Here is a 19,018-nt window from a genome sequence, read left to right as displayed (position 1 = left end):
TTTTTCCCTGAAGGTAAGGACCCTTTAAGGCCCTGCCTGAGCTTCTTAAATCTTTGTCCTTGAGTAAACTTTCCAACTCCTGGAGTCCTGACCTCTCTGAGCCTCAGATTCTTCATCAGAAAGATGGAAACAGTAACTGCCACCTATCAAAATAGAGGCTATAATTAAAAGCATTGAGCACAGAACTAAACGTGTATCAATTACATCTCTTTTGGCTACATGTTACAAGGGATCAAATCCCCAATCAAATTACCTAAACAAAGAGGGAATGTGTTGGATGGTGTAACTGACAAGTCCAGAGCTGAGCCTAGTTTTAGATATCTAGAGGGTGATGCGGGAACTGTCCCCAGGACAGAGTTTCTCTCTCACCATCCCATTCATGCAAGACCTGGTGGCAGCAAGATGGTAGCAGCTGCTTCAGAATGGCATTCTCACAATCCCAAGCCCAACAGAGAAGGAGCTATTCTTCCCCTCGATAATTCACTTAAGTCCTGAGCTGGACACTCACTGGGTGAGTTGGGTCATCCCTGAACCAAACACCATGACCTCGGGCTTGGAATGTGATCACTGGTTTAACCATTTAACCTTGAATCTCAAACTCCACCTGGAGGGGAAGAATAAGCGGGGAGGCCTACCCATCTCAAGGAACTGAGAGTTGCATGAAAGATCATTACCAAAAAAAAGGAGGATGTTAGGTATCCAAATATAGAATTATCCACTGCAAATAATAATTTACCGTCCTGCCCCATGTGCAAGAAAGGGGTTATTTGATAGTAATGTGTAATAAAGGAAAGCTCCATGGAGTCCCCCCTAAAAGTTTTCAGCAAAGTATCCTTCTCTCCCTATACAAGTAATATATTGATGGTGCCCGTTATGGCACTTTTCTCAATCTGCCTGCTATTAGAGTTACTTACTGCAAGTCTCTGTCAGCTCCATTGCAACTGAGCCTCTAGAGATCAACACTCCCATACCCCACACAACACCAAGCAAGTAAGGGGAAATCCATTCACATAGGAGATGCTTCCAGACCCAGGCTGGCTCCCTGTGTCCAGCTCAGTTCTCTTCTTCTTTCCCTTCCCCTGACCATTTCATCTGTGTGGGGGGAGACTCGTAGAGACTAGTGGCCCCAATGAACTCTAAGGCAAGATGTTCCCCAAAACCCCCTCTTCTGCTAGAATGTGCCTCTGTGACAGCTTCTCTCGTATTGTATCTCAGATGGATTTCCGGGTTCCCCACCACAAAGAAAAACCTCTGGGAGCAGGTAGGACCTTATCTTTTCATCTCCATTATCCTTGGTGCCTAGAACAGTATCTGGCTCAAAGAAACTGCCCACTTAAGTGGTGTAGTTTCCCTAGATCTCTCTCACAGTCACCCCCAGATTCTCAAAGAAGAGCCTCACAGCCAGAGCTACAGAAAAGGCAGGTACCTGCTCATGTGAGAGGTTACAGAGCTAGAGGGTTGTACACAAACCATTTAAACAGAGAAAGGGCGGTAGGACTCACTGTCATTCCTGTTCTGTCAAGCTGGAGCAGGTAGCTGGTACAGGGAGCCTGACAGGATATAGGATGTAAACTGAGCTAATGGGAAAGGGGGTGACACGGTGGGGGGAGGGGACTTGGCTTGATTCAGGATCAGGTTGGTACCCACAGGGAAGGGGGAAGCCAAATATTTAGTGTGGAGCTGGCAGTAGAGACCCTTCAAGGCAGATGGATAATATGGCTGTGGCTTTGGATGGTCATCCTGGTCAGAACAGACCCCAGTGGCATCAGGAAGCCAAGAGGAACAGACTCAGCTCCCTGGGATGGGCATGGGAAAGGGCCAGAGAGGAGGTCAGTCCTGCAAGCTCAGTCAGGCAAGACTGGTGCTCTGGGGCAGGAGAGCTAATGAGGAATCCAAGCTGAACCCCAGGGGTATGAATCGGCCACTTTAGTCATGATCAAAGGAAGGGTGTTTGCTGGATCCTGGGTCTATGGGCAGACATCTGAGAACAGCAGTGCCTCTACCGGTAAGATGGAGATGCTGGTACCCTCCCAGCCCAGTTAAGGCAGGGATGTGCCTCTAGGAAAAGGCCTGGGAGACTGTGCCCTGTGGGGCTGGGGAAGGTAGAACTCACAGGCTGGGCCGTGTGAGAAAGATTTCCTGGAAGACTCCCAGACTCAGTGTGTGCCTAAGGCCAAGGGCTGAACCACTGCCAGCAGCATCTGACCTCACGGATCCCCCTAGTCAACAAGGAGCAAGAACAGGAGGCTCCGGAGGCTCCCTCGGCTTTAGAGTAAGCTCAGCAAACAAAACTCAGTTTTTAGGGGTTAATCCACAGTCCCAGGAGGAGGTGGAGGCCTCCTCTGCAGGGCAGAGCCAGCGAATGGGCTGAGACTAAAGGCAAAACATGGGGCTGCTGGACTGAGACTAGTTTGGCAGCAGCTCCAAAGAGCAGCCCTTCAGTCGCTGGGCTTCTCTGAGCCCTCAAACGCGCTGGCTGCCTCCCACCAGCCCAGGTGCTAGGGCTGAGCTGCAGAGGCCACCACCTCTGCCTGTCTGTCTGATGGTTTGCTGCTCTGAATCTCACTTGCCCAGCAACCAGGGCACCCAGGACACTGCCTAGTCTATGTGGCTGACCCCTTGTATGTGTGCTCGGCACCTACTATGTGCACAGCCTCCCACCCCCTCATTCCCCTCCCCCCTGTCTCTCTCCAGCCCCCCCCTACCCCACCCCGCCCGAGGAAGGGGGACCTGCAGGCTCAGTCAGCCCCCTGGCCAGCCAGTGATTTGGGCTACAGATTCTGTGCATGGTGGGGATGCCGGGAAGTAGGGTGCCCAGCAGGTGACTGGGGAGAGGAGAAGAGAGACGAGAGAGAGGGGACCATGCTCTACATTTTATCCAAAGTCCTGAGGCCCTGAGTCTGTCTCTGCCTGCTCTGGAACACAGGGAGCATGGACTCTGGGCATCGCCCATCCTGGAGATCACACACTCAGAGCCAAAGCCCCAGGGGAGGGGTGGAAACTGACATTGAAATTGTACCATTTGCTCAAGAGCAGGGCTGGCCTCTGGTTTCTCTGGGGGCTGGATTTCTAGAAAGAGAAGGGTCTCCTTCGCCAGGCTGCGTCCCTTATCCCATCCCACCCCTCACCACGCCAGCCCTTCCCCACTGGGTGCCCTGTGAGGACCCCCTGCCCATCTCTGCAAGGCCTGGGGGAGCCCTGGGAGGGGGAGGGGACACGGAGGCGGCAAGAGCGCGGTGGGATTCCAGAAAGGGTTGCCTCGGCGCGGCCGTCCCCGGGGACCTCCCCGAGGGAGGGAGAGAAGCGCCGCAGAAGGAAAGGGGAGAAGGGGCGCCGGCGAGAATACAGTGCGAGCAGCGGCCGATCTGTTCCTCCGGAATCAGCAGGCGGCTCCGCCGGAGCCTCTAATCAACGGCCGCGGCTCGGGCCGGCTCGGGCCCCGCAACCAGTCCCGGGGACATGTCAGCTCGCTGACACTATTGCCCTCGGATGGGCGTGCAGGCCCCCCTGCCGCCGCGGTCCCCGGCTGCTTCCCGCGGTAAAGAGCACTCGGCGGACGCAGCATCCGTCCCGGCGCCTCGGGTGGAGGAGGGAGGCGCGGGGATCCTTCCCACCCCGCGGAGCCCTCCCGACGACGCTCCGCCACCCAGCCCGCCCGTTCCCTTCACCCGGCCTTCTGCCCCGCTTCAGCTCTGGGAGGCGGAACCGCGTGCGACCTCAGGCCTCCCCCGGGGTCTGCACCCCGCCACCCCGCAGTCACACACACACAAACCTGCTCCCAGAAGGAGCAGGGAGGGGCCGCAGCCTCAAGCCGCAGCCCAAAGGGCAGGCGGGAGGCGAGCTGGAGAAAGGGACACAGGGAAACTGGAGGGCGGACCCCCAGAATCCTCGGGAGTGGGCAGGAGCTAAACCCCAGCCGTCCACACCGGTGTCCCCACCTGCTCCGGGTCCCTGAAAAGACAGCAGGTTATCAGGAGCCCGGGAGGGAAGACCCAGCTCCCTCCCTCACCTGCCCATCCCAGGATCCCAGCTTGCTCTTTTGGACCCCCTACCCCCAGCTCCTCCCCTTGGCTATGGGCGTGGCCTCTCTGCCTTCACCAATGAGAACCACGCCTCAAATTCGGGGGGCTGGCCTCAGTGCTCCGAGCTCCCAGGAGGTGCAGATCAGTGATGCTGGGCCAGGGTGGTACCCTACCCATTCTGGATAAGGATAGACAGATGCTCTCTCAAGGTTGGGTAGAGCACAGCTTCTAAATAAATGCAGTATTTCCACCTTCCCACCAGATTGCCTGACCTCAGCTCCTCTGTGGAAATAAAGACACCACTGCGCTATTAGGCCAGTCTCCCCGCTGGTGAGGAAGGACCCAGGGCACACATCTTTAACCCCACTATCTTATGCTTGCAGTCGGTGTATCCCAGCCCAGCAAGTCCCCCACCTGGAGGACTTACCTGATCCACAGGGACTCTCATGTTACCTGAGTCCACAGGGACTCTCCTCTTCCCTAACCCATGCATTTAAAAATCGGCTGCACACAATGCCATGCTTGCGAAGAGCATGTACTGGCTTTATTCTCCAATAGTTTCAAGTGCCTATGGTTGACTCCCCCGGGGAAGGTAAGGTCATCACAAGCGGTAACTATTGCTTTGCTTGTTTTGATTCCCACGGAGCTGAGCTTAGATTGATGTAGCATCAGAGCTCAATAAACGCCTATGGACTTGGCTAATGGATGGACAGACTTTCAGGGAGCACTACCCCATCGGGAGAGAAAGATGGCCTTACCCTCCTCTTCCCTACCAAGAGTAAACCAAGGTCCTGTGTCCTGTGGGGGGGTCTCAAAAATCAGCAGAACTCCCCTCTCTCCCCCTCATCCTTGCTTGCCTCCAGCCAGCTTGGCCCTCTGGATCCCTGTGGGTTTAGAGAGGCCGATGCTTGGGGCTCTTACCAACATCAATTTGCAGTCTCCAGGATGCAACTTCACCCTATGCTGCGTTCATAAATTAATCTCCTGGGATTAGATTCTGTGTTTTAGTAACACTCCTGAGGCATTGTATTTACACATTAATAATAAAATAAAAAAGTGAGACAAGTTCTGACAACTTTCAATAACATTCAGAAATAAAGTGTGAGGCGCGGAAGTGTGCAAAGTTAATTAAGACCATTTGGTGCTGGCGGGGGTGGGGGTGATGCCTGCCATTCTCCAACAGGTGCTATTTCTGAAACCCAATTTCCCTGCCTGCAATGTACCTGATGCCTGCAGAAGACAAGGTGCTAAAATAAACAAAACTAGTGGCATGAGCTGGGACTATCTCTTGTTTGGGTTTACAGTGCTGGGGTTTACAGTGCTGTGGACACTTGGCTGGAATTTGTGGAGGGTCTCTAGGAAAAAAAAGAGCCCTTTGGCCCTTCCCTGTGATTAGCAGGTGGCGTGTCCAGACTGTTCACATCTGCTCCATGCAAGTGGGGTCCTGGAGGAAGTTAAGGGGTGCCCTATCCTTTGGGGAGGGGCTGGCAGCTCACTTTTCCACTTATAGATGTAAGAGCCTTGCAGACCTCATCCCAGAACAAAAGGGGAAACAGCTCTAGAACCAAAAAAGAGGGACTCCGGACAGAGTCCTAAAACAGGGTGCAGAGTGAAGCTGGACTTCCCTGCTCAATAAATGGTATGATTTATTGCACAAATACTTGTATTTTAAGCCTGCATACACTGATGCATTTTTGTATTTTCTTCATTTCCCTTTTAGCTTCTTTCAGTTTTAGAATAGTTCCTTTAAAAAAAATGCAGAGCCTTTATTTCATAAAGGACTTAGAAGAAGGGGAAGTAGAATTCACTTTGTTTCTTTCTTGAGCCCAAATGGACCACTGGGTGTAGGGCATGACAGGGACAAAAGGGAGAAACTCAGAGGAATATTTTGGGTGCTACCATTGGGGCCCCTCCAGAGTAGATCTTCTCAGAACTCTTTTCTTCCCTTTCTCCACAGTGTTTTGTTCATTTAAGGGACAAATGAATCCCTTCCCATCCCACAGGATTTCCCTTGATTTTTATTGGCAGTAGAAATGACGTCAGTAGTACCAAACTCTTCAGCCTCATCCCAAATGATATCTAATTCCACCTCATCATTCTCAATCTTTGCTAGAGTCTATCATCTAAAAGAGAGAAGACAAAGGACAAATGGAAGTGGGAGTTTGAAGGAGAATGACCATCTGGGTTCCCATCACAGCCTGAGATTTCCAACCCGATTAAGATTTTTGGTGGGTGACCGTAAGTCTTGTTTTCCACTTTGGACATCTGGCCCTTGGCTTCAGTAAAGGTCTTCTCAGTACCCAGGCAGATCTTGCCTCTCTTTTGAAACATGATGTTTCATGGGAAAATATATTTCATAAGGAATGAGGGTTGGGTCTAGCCAGGTACTTTCACTACACCTCCCATCCCAACCCTCTAACCAGGGAACAAGTTCAAAATAAAAGGAAATACCAACTGGGCAAAAGCCCTCACAATACAGTTGACTCGGTTCCTCAACATGGCCTCGTAGAAACTGACTCCTCCCCCAAGTCATATGTTTGCCATGATTGCATGCCTGTTTGCTCTAGATCAAAGGAAAGTCATCTGACCTTCAGATGAAGCTCAGACTGGGAGATGCTGCTGCTCCATGGCTAAACTGCTAGAGGAAGGATAAGTGTTCAGGAAACCCAGGGACTGGGAGCAAGGAAAAATCCATCAGCTGAGCTATACCAGGAGGCTGTATGTCCAGGGGACTGGCCTGGGGAGAAAACCTGTAAACTGCCTGGTAGTTACAAAACAGGATTTTGCCTGCACCAAGTAGTTCATTCATTCACTCTAAACAGCTCACAGTAAGTGTCAGTGTTCTGTGGCCCACTGTGGAGAGAGGTTTCTGGAAAGAATAGAGGCAGTGCTACAGGTCCAAGGCTGTTATTTAGAGAGATGAGTGCAACACCACCAACTTTTACCTCTTGACCAATCAATGCAGATGTAACGGCCGCATCTGTGTCTTGGGAACCAGGGAGGCAGATGATGGGGATTCAGAAGTGGAAGCTGCCATGTCCCCAAGATCTACTGTAGGATGTGGCCTGGGGAGCCCTGATTTCATGGCCAGGCTCACCCCCTACCCTGCCACCCTCCTCCAGCTTGGCTAGCCCCTCAGAGGCTCACTGAGACATCAGAATAATTATCCCAGCGGTATCCTCTATCTTCAGTTATCCCTCACGAGGTTTGCAAGGCTTCCTAGGAGGAAAGGAAGACAGGGATGGTCCCACTGAATACTAGGCTCCAGAATTTCAAGGATTTTCAAACCACTTCTATGAAACATTCCTTGAGAACTCAATGATTTTCTCATCATGTTCAGTATGATGTAGACATTTAGCATGAAGGTCTGGAGTAGACTGTCTGGATTTGACTCTTGGTTGGAACACTTACTAGTTATGGGACCTAGAGTGAGAAGATTAACCTCTCAGCTATGCATCAGTTTCCTTATCTGTAAAGTGAAGTAGATAATACCCGAGCTCCCAGAGGTATTGTGAGGTTATTGAGTTAATTAAATTAGTTGATTCACATAAAATGTTTAGAAGAGTGCCTGGCATTATTATTAATAAGAATATGTTTAGTTTAAGTCTTGCCAGCTGAGAAGATTCTACTTCCTGGCCTTCTTTTTTCTGGACTAGGTGACCTCAACTTTTTCTTTACCCCTGCAAAATTTATCCCAGCCTGGTAAGGAATTGATCCTCCACATAGAATTAATAGGGCTACTAGAACACCTGGCAACTGACCCAAAAGAGGGAAGAAACAGTGTTTATCATAATTTAGATGCTTATATTGACAAAGCTCCTGATCTTATCACTGGGAGCTCCTGCATCTCCAGCCCTGTGCACCTGGAGGTACTGAAAATTTTCAACCTGCAGACTCAAACCTGCCCTGTCCCTAACCTGTCCTGACCAAGCCCAGTTGTTTATTAGGGACCCAACCCCACCTGCAGTTGAGGGGCTATAATTGGTCTCGCTTCCTTAAGCCAGATACCCAGCGGGCCCAGAGCTAAACCCATGAGGATTTTAAAGTCCACCAAGCTTCACCTTTCCCACTAGTGCTCACCTTGTCCTCCTAGTGAGCATAGCTGGATTCTGTCCAGTTCTGAATTTGCACTCTGATCCTCTTCTGGAACCATCACCCCACCCTAAATCTCTGTTTTAGAATCTTCCAATTTATCCATCCTACATCAGTCCTTTTTCCGAATAAACTGAACTCTATCTCAATACCCTTAGTCCTTGGCCTGGATCATCGCTGAAATGTCCAAAGCACCACCACCACCTGCACCAGGAGAAGCAATGTGTCAGCACTAACCTTACCATGACCATTGCCTTGCCTGGCATCTCCCCGTGCTGAGCTGAATCTACCAGCTTACCCTTGAGAGCCCGCCTTACCACCGGGGCAGACTCCACTAGTCCCTGCCCTGCCTATAGTTAGTTTCCTTCTCTTTCTTTCCCTGTCGACCCATGGATTAAGTTGCTACGTGCCCTGTGGCCAACGCCTGGATGTTATGACAACTACAAACTAAGTTTTATACATGCAATTTGTCTGATCTTACGGCTCCACTAGGATGCTTGCAAAACACAACAAACTCGATAGTCCAAGAAACTCATGATCTTCTGCCCAAAACCGTACCCCCTTTCCACTCTGATGCCCTTCTAATCAGTTTTCCACACTGCAACTAGAGTGATCTTTTCAACATGCAAATCTGTTCATCACACACATATACACTTAAAACTCTTCATTAGCTTCTCATTGCTCTTAGGATAAAGGCCCACAAAAGGGGGCTTCAAGGCTGGCTGCCTTTCCACCTTTACCTGGTCTCACTCTTCCTCTCACCTGGTTGTAGTCCAGACACCAGGATGACAGCACTCAGGGCACTTTGGAGGGAATTAGATAAAGGTGCCCCTTCTGGGCAGCCCAACTGGAAAAAGATGCCCTTTCCTGTGGGCTGACACAGCTGCTTATGGGGCTGTAGCTTGGCAATTGGAGCAGGGCTGGATGTCAGCTCCCTACACACCTTCCTCAGCCCAGCTGTGACCTCTGTCCACAGCACAGCCTGTGCTCTGGCCAGGCCAGTCATCCTTGCCAGTCATTTCTTTAGTCCCCTCAAAATACACCATGCTGCCTCCTACCACTAGGCTTTGCTCATCCCACTTGCTCTGCATGGGATTCTCCTGCCCTCTCTTTTTACCCAATGATCTCCGCCTTGTCCTCCAGATTCCAGCTCAACCATCACATCCTCACGAAGCCCTCCTGATCTCTCCACCTCTCCAACTTCTTAGGTAAACTCCTTTGGGATAAGCTCTCACCAGACGGAGCTCCCATGCCTCTTGATACTGATCTCATCTTATAAGCTTACCCTCATTTGTATAACTAATGTCTGACTCTTTCATTGTATTACAACACAAGCTCCATTAGAGTAGGAACCATGTCTTTTTTTCTCTCTCCTTTGTTTCTCCAGACTGTAACACAGTGTCAGGCACATAATAGCTGATGACTAAATACTTATTGAGGACCTACTGAGTGCAAGGTGCTCCATGGTAGACGGTAGTGTCTGGAATTTATAACTGGAACAAGTTATGCTTCCCAGAGGCGTGATTAAGCATGTCAAAGAGAAAAATAATCTGTTCCACTTAATTATGCATTTTATTTAAAAATAGAAGTCTTTATTAAAACAACAAAGCATAAATATTAAAGAATGTATTTAAATAACTTGTACAATTTAGTGCAAGCTTTAAAGGTGCATAAACACTGAAATGCAATTCAATGCCCTTTTAAATCGTTTTCAATCATTATCTTGACTTTATCTAATCTTGTCTCTTAACGTACGTTGGGAGAAGAAGTAATTCATTTTGACTTCCCTAATTTTGTTTCAAAACCTGCTAAGGCTTGTCCACAACTCCAGCAGCTTTCTGGCCTCCCAGGCTTTAGATCAGATTAGAGCAAAAGCCTTTGCAGGTGGTTTGCATCTTTGCTTCTACAGGGAGAGCTCTTACAGTTTTAGAGGGAAAAGGTCCTTCTCCTAAGAGTAAGCATTTTGGCTATATATCACCCCTGCTCTTTACCTGTCCAGTTCACCCTGGCCCTGCAGAAAATGGCAGATGGCTCAGAAATGCAAGACCATGACTTCCACACCGAGACCCATACCTGACTTTTTTTTTTTTTTTTTTGCGGTATGCGGGCCTCTCACTGTTGTGGCCTCTCCCATTGCGGAGCACAGGCTCCGGACGCACAGGCTCAGCGGCCATGGCTCACAGGCCCAGCCACTCCGCGGCATGTGGGATCTTCCCGGACCGGGGCACAAACCCGTGTCCCCTGCATTGGCAGGCGGACTCTCAACCACTACGCCACCAGGGAAGCCCCCCATACCTGACTTTTGCACCTGCCTCTTCTTCAGGGAGAAAAGCCCTTTGTGTGCAACCTTGCTTCTCCACTGACAGGATTTCTGATCGATTGCTTGATCTACATACTGGTTAGACACCTTCCTAACAATTACAGCCCCAGAACTTAATGTTGCAAACAGAATTGAACTGAGCTCAGGGGGGTTGTAAAGGAGCTATCATGGTGCCCTACGCAAGGTGTGGCCACCTGCCCATCCAAGGTGTGGCCACCTGCCCATCCAAGGTGTGGCCACCTGCCCATTGGGGATTGATGGCTCATGCCACCCAGGTGGATTTGCTTCTGAGCTTAACCTTCCCTATCATCTTTTCCCACAGTTGTATATTTACAGGTGCACAGAGAGGGAAGCCTCTGGGGTGGTGAGAGCTGGAAAATAAGAGGTCCACCCATTGACAGAGTTGCTAAGAGGCCATTAATGCTAAGCTTCAACGGTGGAACACAGAAAACGGCATTAAAGGATTTACTTTTCATGACCATAATTCACAGTTAATGTACATTCGATGTTTAATGTATGAACCAGAGGTGACTTCAAACTTGCGGACCTTTTCTAAATAGTGTTTTAATCTAAGTTTTTACAAAAAAAAAAAAAAATAGAGGTTCATACACTCACTCTGTCAGACAAGAGGGAGGGCAGAAAAGGCAAAGCTAGGTGTAAGAATCCAATGTGGGAGCGGGCTTTTGTTCAGTCTTTTATTGAAGTTTTACCTCTAATCTCTCCCTTTCTGATGCAATTTAAGATTAAGGAAATGAAAGGCAAGGCTGACTGTGAATGGTTTTACAAACAGGACAGCCAGGGGGCCCTCAGAAGACAGTTTTGTAAGAGGCTTTGGGCTGCAATCCCTAGAAAGGACAGAGGTGGGAGGGTGGCAGTGTCCCTGTGCTGGGGAATGTGGCCCCAGGACGGCCGGCCTGTCTGTCCGCCAGGGAGACTGACTTTCTGGGTCCAAATAGGAGGTGATGGTGGTCACAGCACAGCTCACCATGGGCCAGAGTCAGGCTCGGGAGGCCAAAAAGCATAACTGTCAGAGTAAGAGGTGTCCTGCTCTGGTGGAAAGAGTCCCAGAGTAAACATTCTGGGTCTTGGGTCTATTGTGTGACCTCAGGCAAGTGGTTCACCTCTCTGGACCTCAGTCCCCTCACCTTAACAACAAGCTTCTCAGGCTAAATCAGCGATTTCAAACAGAGTCTGCAGGAGCCCTAAGAAACAGGAGCAGCCTCAGGAGCAATGGAGGGTCCAAGTGGAAGGACCCTGGCCCTCAGCACCTCTTCAGCAAGAGCTCACACTCATCTCTTTTATAAATAATGGTTCTATGTAAAAGGAAGGTTTCCCACTTCAAGGTAACAACACTGAAAGGTACAATATCAGCTGATCCCTAAGACGCTTTCCAGCCCAAGCCTAGAGAGTAAGTATGCAGAAAAGTCACCCAGAAGGATGTCCTCAAAAAAGTATTATTCTAAAATGGGCAATGAAATAGAGTAGCAGCTGACAGGACATACAGATTGCAAAAGCTACATTACTAGAGATCATTGTGGTGTGGGGCAGGGCTGTCTTCCTTGGAGTTCAGTTGATCTGTTTCAAGGGGAGGAAGATGTATTCCAGCCATGCTGAGCTGCTTCAGAGAAGATGCAAAGTGATCAGGTGCATGGGGTTTTCCAGGTGAGTGCTGTGGAGGGAGATAGGAAAAAGGGAGTTAGGGGTGATTGCAAGGGAGTTTCTTTGTAGAGCTGGGGTATGGAAAGAAAGAAAGGGGGCTTCCCTGGTGGTGCAGTGGTTAAGAATCCCCCTGCCAATGCAGGGGTCAACGGCTTGAGCCCTGGTCCAGGAAGATCCCACACGCTGCAGAGCAACTAAGCTCATGCGCCACAACTACTGAGCCTGCGCTCTAGAGCCCGCGAGTCACAACTACTGAGCCTGCGCTCTAGAGCCCACGAGTCACAACTACTGAGCCTGCGCTCTAGAGCCCGTGCTCCACAACAAGAGAAGCTACCACAATGAGATGTACACACACCACAACGAAGAGTAGTCCCTGCTCAAAGCAACTAGAGAAAGCCCGTGCGTAGCAACGAAGACACAATGCAGCCAAAAATTAATTAATTAATTAATCATTTTTTTTAAAAAAAGAAAGAAAGGAAGCGAGAGAATTTAGTGGCGTGGGGATAAAGGAGAAAAAAGAAGTCTTTTCAATAAACTCGGGGGATTTCTAAAGCTCTCTTCAGCTAAAATCATTTTATGTTTTTGTGGTTCTTTCCTATCTCTTAACATGGCTGGATAATGGGGAGTTCACTGCAGTAGGAGAAAAACAGTTACAACTAAGAAAGGAAGTAACAGGAGTTTCCAAACAGGCCAATGAATAGAACCCATCAACAGAAACCTCAGGGCAAGTACGATGAGAATCCACTGTTCCCTTCTTGGTGCATTTATCCAGCCCGTTTTTGCTGAGTGTCTCCTCTGTACTAGGCACTGGGGATTAAGGATCATGAGAAGGACATGCACGGACCCTGCTCTCAAAGTCCAGTGAGAAAGTTGGGACCTGAACACATGGTTACATGTAGGATGCAGGTGAGAAGAATGGAGGTCCAGACCATTCTGGGGTGTGAACAAGGGGGTCTTACTCACCAGGAAGCACAGGCGGGGAGCGGGGGTGGGGGAGCTTCTCCCCTGAGGCCTTAGTGTTCCAAGGTCATCTCATCGAGGTTCAGAGTGACTCCCACTTCAGTGGTGGCCCGTGTCCTCTCATCCAGAGCTGCTCCCTCACTCATCTCCCCCCTCCCAAACCCAGCTCTGGTTCCCTGCTCATCCGAGAGGAAGGCAGAGATCCAAACACTGCTGGGGCCACCCCCTGCTCCCTCCCTTTGAAACTCTCACCAGCCCCCCAGAAAGTTATGTTTCTCTGTGATCCTCCCACCTATTCTTCTAAAGGCTTTCTTCCACCCCCTTTAAAAAATTTCCTTTCTTAGGTTGCATTATAAAACATATGTTCTGGAAGAATGAAGGAGATAGACCTGTTTTACTCTGTGGTGCTCAAACCAGACTTGAGTATTGATGGCAATCCTCATATTCAGAGATACATAAAACAAGACTCCGTCAGAGCAGGGTGACTAGGGTGGTGGGAGGACTTGGAACCATAACTCGCGAAGAACATGTAAAGAAATGAGATGTTTAGCCAGAAGATGCAGGGTGAGTAGGTGAGCTCCATTCCAAAGCCTGAAGGACCATCCTTAGGAAGAGGAGCTGTACAAATCGATGCCCCAAAATAAGAACAAAGGTCAATGGGCAAATGTTATAGAACAGATATTCTTATCTCAATTTGTAAAAGGAATTTTGTGAAAATGGCTGGAAATGGAATGGAGGCCTTAGGACATCAAGGAAGGGTGAGTTCCCCAAGGGAGACGTGTAAGCATGGGCTTGGTGGCCACAGAGAAATGAGGTGAAGAGCTAGCCCCAAGTTCTTTAAGACACTGTCCACACCCAACAGTGTGTGACTTTCTGTACAGCTCAAATTCATCTGCCTTCCTTCCCCAGCCTTCAGTCCTTGTCATTCCTCTATCAGACACTCTACCAAGCCCTCCAGAGGCCCCCCAGGGTCCAGTAAGAGAGGAATTTCTGCCTGGAGGGACTCAGCCTCATGGAGCTCTGAGCCTCCCTGGCCCCTCCTCCCAACACCTCCTCCATGACCACACCCAGTTCTCCCCAAGTGAGTTTCGCCACATCTCGCCCCAGGCACAGAAGGCCATCTCTCCCATTGTGCTGTGTGATACTGCGATTTACAGTAAGAAATATACATTTAGTTTTTGTCCCCTTCTGGCACAGAACTCCTAAAACACTTGGAATTTCCTAAGTGATGATTACCAGAAAGGTTATGTTAATGAGGTGACTCTTGAAAGCCCCTACTTCACCTAAGGATGGGTGCTGGTTGCCAGGGGAACAAGTCACATGATTACAGGGTTGGAACTTTCAGTCCCACCCCCCTGACCTCCGTGGAAAGGGGAGGGCTGGAGGCTGAGTTTAATCACCAATGGCCAATGATTGAATCAATCGTGTCTATGTAGTGAAACCTCCATAAAACCCCAAAAGGACGAGAGCTTCCGGGTTGGTGAACACGTGGAGATTTGAGGAGAGGAGGGCACTTGGAGAGGGCATGGAAGCTCAGTGCTCCTTCCCCATTCTTTGCTCTCTGCATCTCTTCCACCTGGCTGTTCCTGAGTTCTATCCTTTTATAATAAACCTGTAATCTAGTAAGTCAAATGTTTCTGAGTTCTGCACGCTGCTCTAGCTATTAATTGAACTCAGGGAGGGAGTCGTTGGAATCGGTAGCAGGTCCATCAGAAGCACAGGTGACAACCTGGACTTGTGACTGGCATCTGAAGTGGGTTTGCGGGGCAGGCTTGTGAGACTGAGCCCTCAACCTGTGGGATCTGACACTATCACCAGGTAGACAGTGTCAGAATTGTGCTAATTGCCTGGTAAGTGGGGACCCCACACACACACACACACTGGAACTCGGTATCAGAACTTTTACACTGTAAGTGCAAAAAAAGTGGAAATACACAGTCCCTCCAGAAACCACTGACCTACCTCACCAGCGCACAAGTCCGCCCGCCCTGGGAGTCAATCACTCACCGCAGGCTTAAGAGGAAGCTGTGTTTTCAGCCGGTCTGTCCCAATTCTATTCCTGCCACTGCAGCTCTCTCACGTGCTATGGCACGTGATGATTTTCCAGGCAAACTTCTACAAAGGCAGAGAGTGAAATGGATTCCTTCCAGGAGAACTAAACCCCCCAAATCAAAATCTTCCACATGGGGGTGATGATAAACAGATGCCCCTCATCTCGACAAATGAAAGGTCACCCACAGACACTGCAGAGTAATTATTAAAATCACTTCCCCCATTTGTTCAGGATCAGTAGCGACCTTATTATCTGTAACTGAAGACAATGTCTCTAAGTCCTGGGCATAGATCCAAAAAGGTCATTAATAACAGGATAGTCCCCAAATTTGCAGGGAAAGGAAGATCAGCTCTAATTAAGGAAGCCAAGTATTCCAGACCAGCCTTTTACAGCAACAGTTTGCATGGTAATAACAACAATTTGCATTTCTCAGGCACAGACTTTGCAGCCTCCACAAAGGTAGCCAGGCTCACCAAGCCTTTTCCTCCTCCACAAGTGGGATGGGACGGAATGCATGTGTTAAAGGCAGCCGGCTGGTGGGGGATTTTCTTACTGGCACTTCTCGTGGCTTCAGATCAGAGGCCAAAGGCTGGAACCAGAGGCTCAGATTCCTGCCTCTTTGCCCAGACAACTGGACTTTAAGAAGAGCCAGGCATGTGTGGGTCACCTCTTGGCAAAGAACGACACTTAGTCCTGACCTGGGTTCTCCAAGTGCCTGCCTTGAACAAGTCTACCCAGGACCTCGAGTTAGGAGGGTAGAACCTCTTCCTCAGCTGCCTTAGGTTGACCAGTCAGTCAACAGGCATCTTTGAACTACTTCCTAAGCTGGGTGCCCCCAACTCCCAACTTCCAGCCCCTACAGAGAGATTCTATTTTGCTACCTCTCAGAGGAGCATCAGGACCACCGCAATCTCCCCTCATATCCCTGCTTTCCTCTTCTCCACCAGCCCTGAAGAAGTAGCATCAAGAGTTCAGACTCCAGGGCCTCCCTGGTGGCGCAAGTGGTTGAGAGTCCGCCTGCCGATGCAGGGCATACGGGTTCGTGCCCCGGTCTGGGAGGATCCCATATGCCGCGGAGCGGCTGGGCCCGTGAGCCATGGCCGCTGAGCCTGCGCGTCCGGAGCCTGCGCGTCCGGAGCCTGTGCTCCGCAACGGGGGAGGCCACAACAGTGAGAGGCCCGCATACCGCAAAAAAAAAAAAAAAAGAGTTCAGACTCCAGACAGGCCCAGTGTAAAACCTGCTCTGCCCCTGACCAGCTGGGGGGACTTAGGCAAAGCTCTAAGCCTCAGCTCCTCATCTACAAAATGGGTATAATCATTTATGGTTCAAATAAGGACTCGTTTGCCAGTGAAAGGGTAGAGCCTTAAAAATGACTCAGAAACAACAGGCATGAGTCAGGATGATCCCATTCAGATCGGGATGCATGTTTACCCTATTAAGCAGGGTTATTGTGAAGATCAAACAAAATGATGTATGTAAAATGCCCATCCCAGTCTCCCGCCCGCCCCCGCCCGCTCCCTCCTGAGTCTTCTTTTCCTCCGCTCAGCCTCCTCCTCCAGTGGTCTGGAGCCAGTGATCCCCGTGCAGAGAGAGAGGCAGGTGTACCCTGCGGGACAGGTGGCCTCCAAACCCAGGAAAAGAGGAACAAAGGTGGAGGAGCTGAGAATTTTTGAACTCCAGTCATTCAAAGGGACCCTCAAGTGTAAATTTTCCTCCATTCACCTGGACGGGTAACTCCTCTATTCAGAAAGAAATACTCCGGAACGTTATGTGAACTATGCGTTAAACTTTATTGGGATCCCCTAGACTATTGGGTTCTCCCCTAGCACCCTTGCGATACAGTTTAAGATATGAAAGGAAGGTGTCTGAAGACAACCCAGTAGAACTCCAAAACAAAACAAAACTGAATGAAAATTCAAAAAAAATTGAATAAAATAAAATGCTCATCACAAGCCTTGACTCATAGCACGTATCAGAAATCATCATCGCATTATCCCAGACTGCCAAAAAGTAGAGTGGCCAGGATGGACTGAGAGAGTCTTCTGTCTCCTTGGCCCCTTGCCACCTCCTGTAGGCCTGTCACCACCCTCACTCTAAACCCAGTGGTGCTGGCAGGATGCAAGTTGCTGCAGCAGTTGGGATAGCAGTCAGTGACTCTCACCAAAGCAATACAGTTGAGGGTCACGGAACGTCCTTGGGCAATGGGCTGACATCCCTCACGGTAAGTCTGAAGGATGCTCATGTAACCGGCCTCTGGGTTATTACAGCCAATGGATCTGATTAATCTAATTAAACACGGAATATCCCATTTCCACCTCACTCAGCCAGATGCTCAGGGGGCACCAGGCTAGATCCAGGTTGGCCCCCAAACATGCCTGGTAATTAAAACAATTTTTGCCCTGGCTGACTGCCTCCCCCATTACTCTCTCCCATTACTGGAGATGCAAACAATAAATAATTTAATAACCCAGGTTGAGTCAACTCTGGTTCCAAAACAAAGTGTTTTAATTCTCCAGTGTGCCGGCTTTCAGCATTACTGTAATTCCATTTCCCTTCACTTGACTGGGCCTTTTGCTGCTTTTTAGGCTTCTTGTATTTCTCCCCAAGTTTTCCCCTCGGGACCCTGACAGCTGCGTTATAGTAGGGCTGGGCAGCTAACATGACATCACTTACTACTCAAGTCCAGGTTGGAAGCAGCAGCGCAGCGGCACGTACTCATTAGCCCGGTGATCTGCCCTCTGTCTTGAGGGCTGTGGAAAGCTGTCTGTGTGGCCACAGGCAGGGCAGCTGGGCCCTCTCCTTTCCCCTCCAGCCTTCTTTTTCTCTTGCCCTGCCTCCCTGTGACCCCTTCCAGTCTCAGGCAGCCCTGGCTATGAGGAAAGGACTGGAAGCGGGGGGGGGGGGGGGAAGCACTGGAGGAGGTGGCAGGGGAATAGCCTCTCCCTGCTGGCCCTGCGGTCTGATCCCTCATCACACTCCCTTGCTGGTTCTAAAAGAAAGAGCTCCCTAACCCCCCAAAGAGAGATTAGGTTTTGCTACCTTTCAAAGGAGAACCAGAACCACAACAAGCCCTCACTCTGGCCAAGAACCACAACAAGCCCTCACTCTGACCAAGAACAATCTCCCTGCTGGTCCTCCCACCCCTCAGCCCCACCCACAAGGCTCCCTTCCATCCTTTGGAGCGGTAGCCAGAATATGCTGATGTGAGAGTCTGGTACCCTTGCCCACAGCAGAGCAGCCCAGGGGTCCGGGGAGCAGCAGCTGCAGGGGAGAAGCAGGGGTAGAGGAAACGTACCAATGAAGCTTTCGTTTAAATAAAGAGCGGGGAAGCATTGTGCTCCATTGATTACAATTTTTTTTTTTTCTGAATATTGTGACATTTGCAGGAAGGCTAATTTATTCAAGCATGGAAATCTTTAAAAACTTAATTAAGTTATTTCTGTGATTTTCCATGCCTTATTGTTTCGAGTTCACATTTACTTTCATCCTTATTAATAAAAAATAAAAAATTGGAGAGAGGGGCGGGCAAGGAAGAAATAGAGAAAAATGATCCCATAGAACCTCCCGGGACTGTTTCTAGACACTCCATTCTCCTGCAAGAGGCTTCTGAGCCCCAGGGCGTAGGGGTCCCAGATGTCAGGATCAAATTCAGGGCCCCACCTGCACGAGGAATGGTGTGGGATTAATGCAAAACCCCGGCCTAATTCTCCAGTCACTGCAGCACCTGTAGCAAGTTTAGGGCAGTGTAAACTCAGGTATGATTTTCCTCTAAAACACTGCTGATTGCATAGTGGTTGATGGCTCTCCTTCAAAGCAAGCTGGATATTCTGCCCGTTGGAGAATATCGAGGAGTAGGAGGATGGAGACGTGAAGGGGGCAAGTTTGGGATTCAGACAGCCAGGCCCCGTTTC

The sequence above is a fragment of the Mesoplodon densirostris genome, chromosome 7, assembly GCF_025265405.1.
Source record: "Mesoplodon densirostris isolate mMesDen1 chromosome 7, mMesDen1 primary haplotype, whole genome shotgun sequence".
Lineage (NCBI taxonomy): Eukaryota > Metazoa > Chordata > Mammalia > Artiodactyla > Ziphiidae > Mesoplodon > Mesoplodon densirostris.
Note: the sequence above shows the minus strand (reverse complement) of the source record.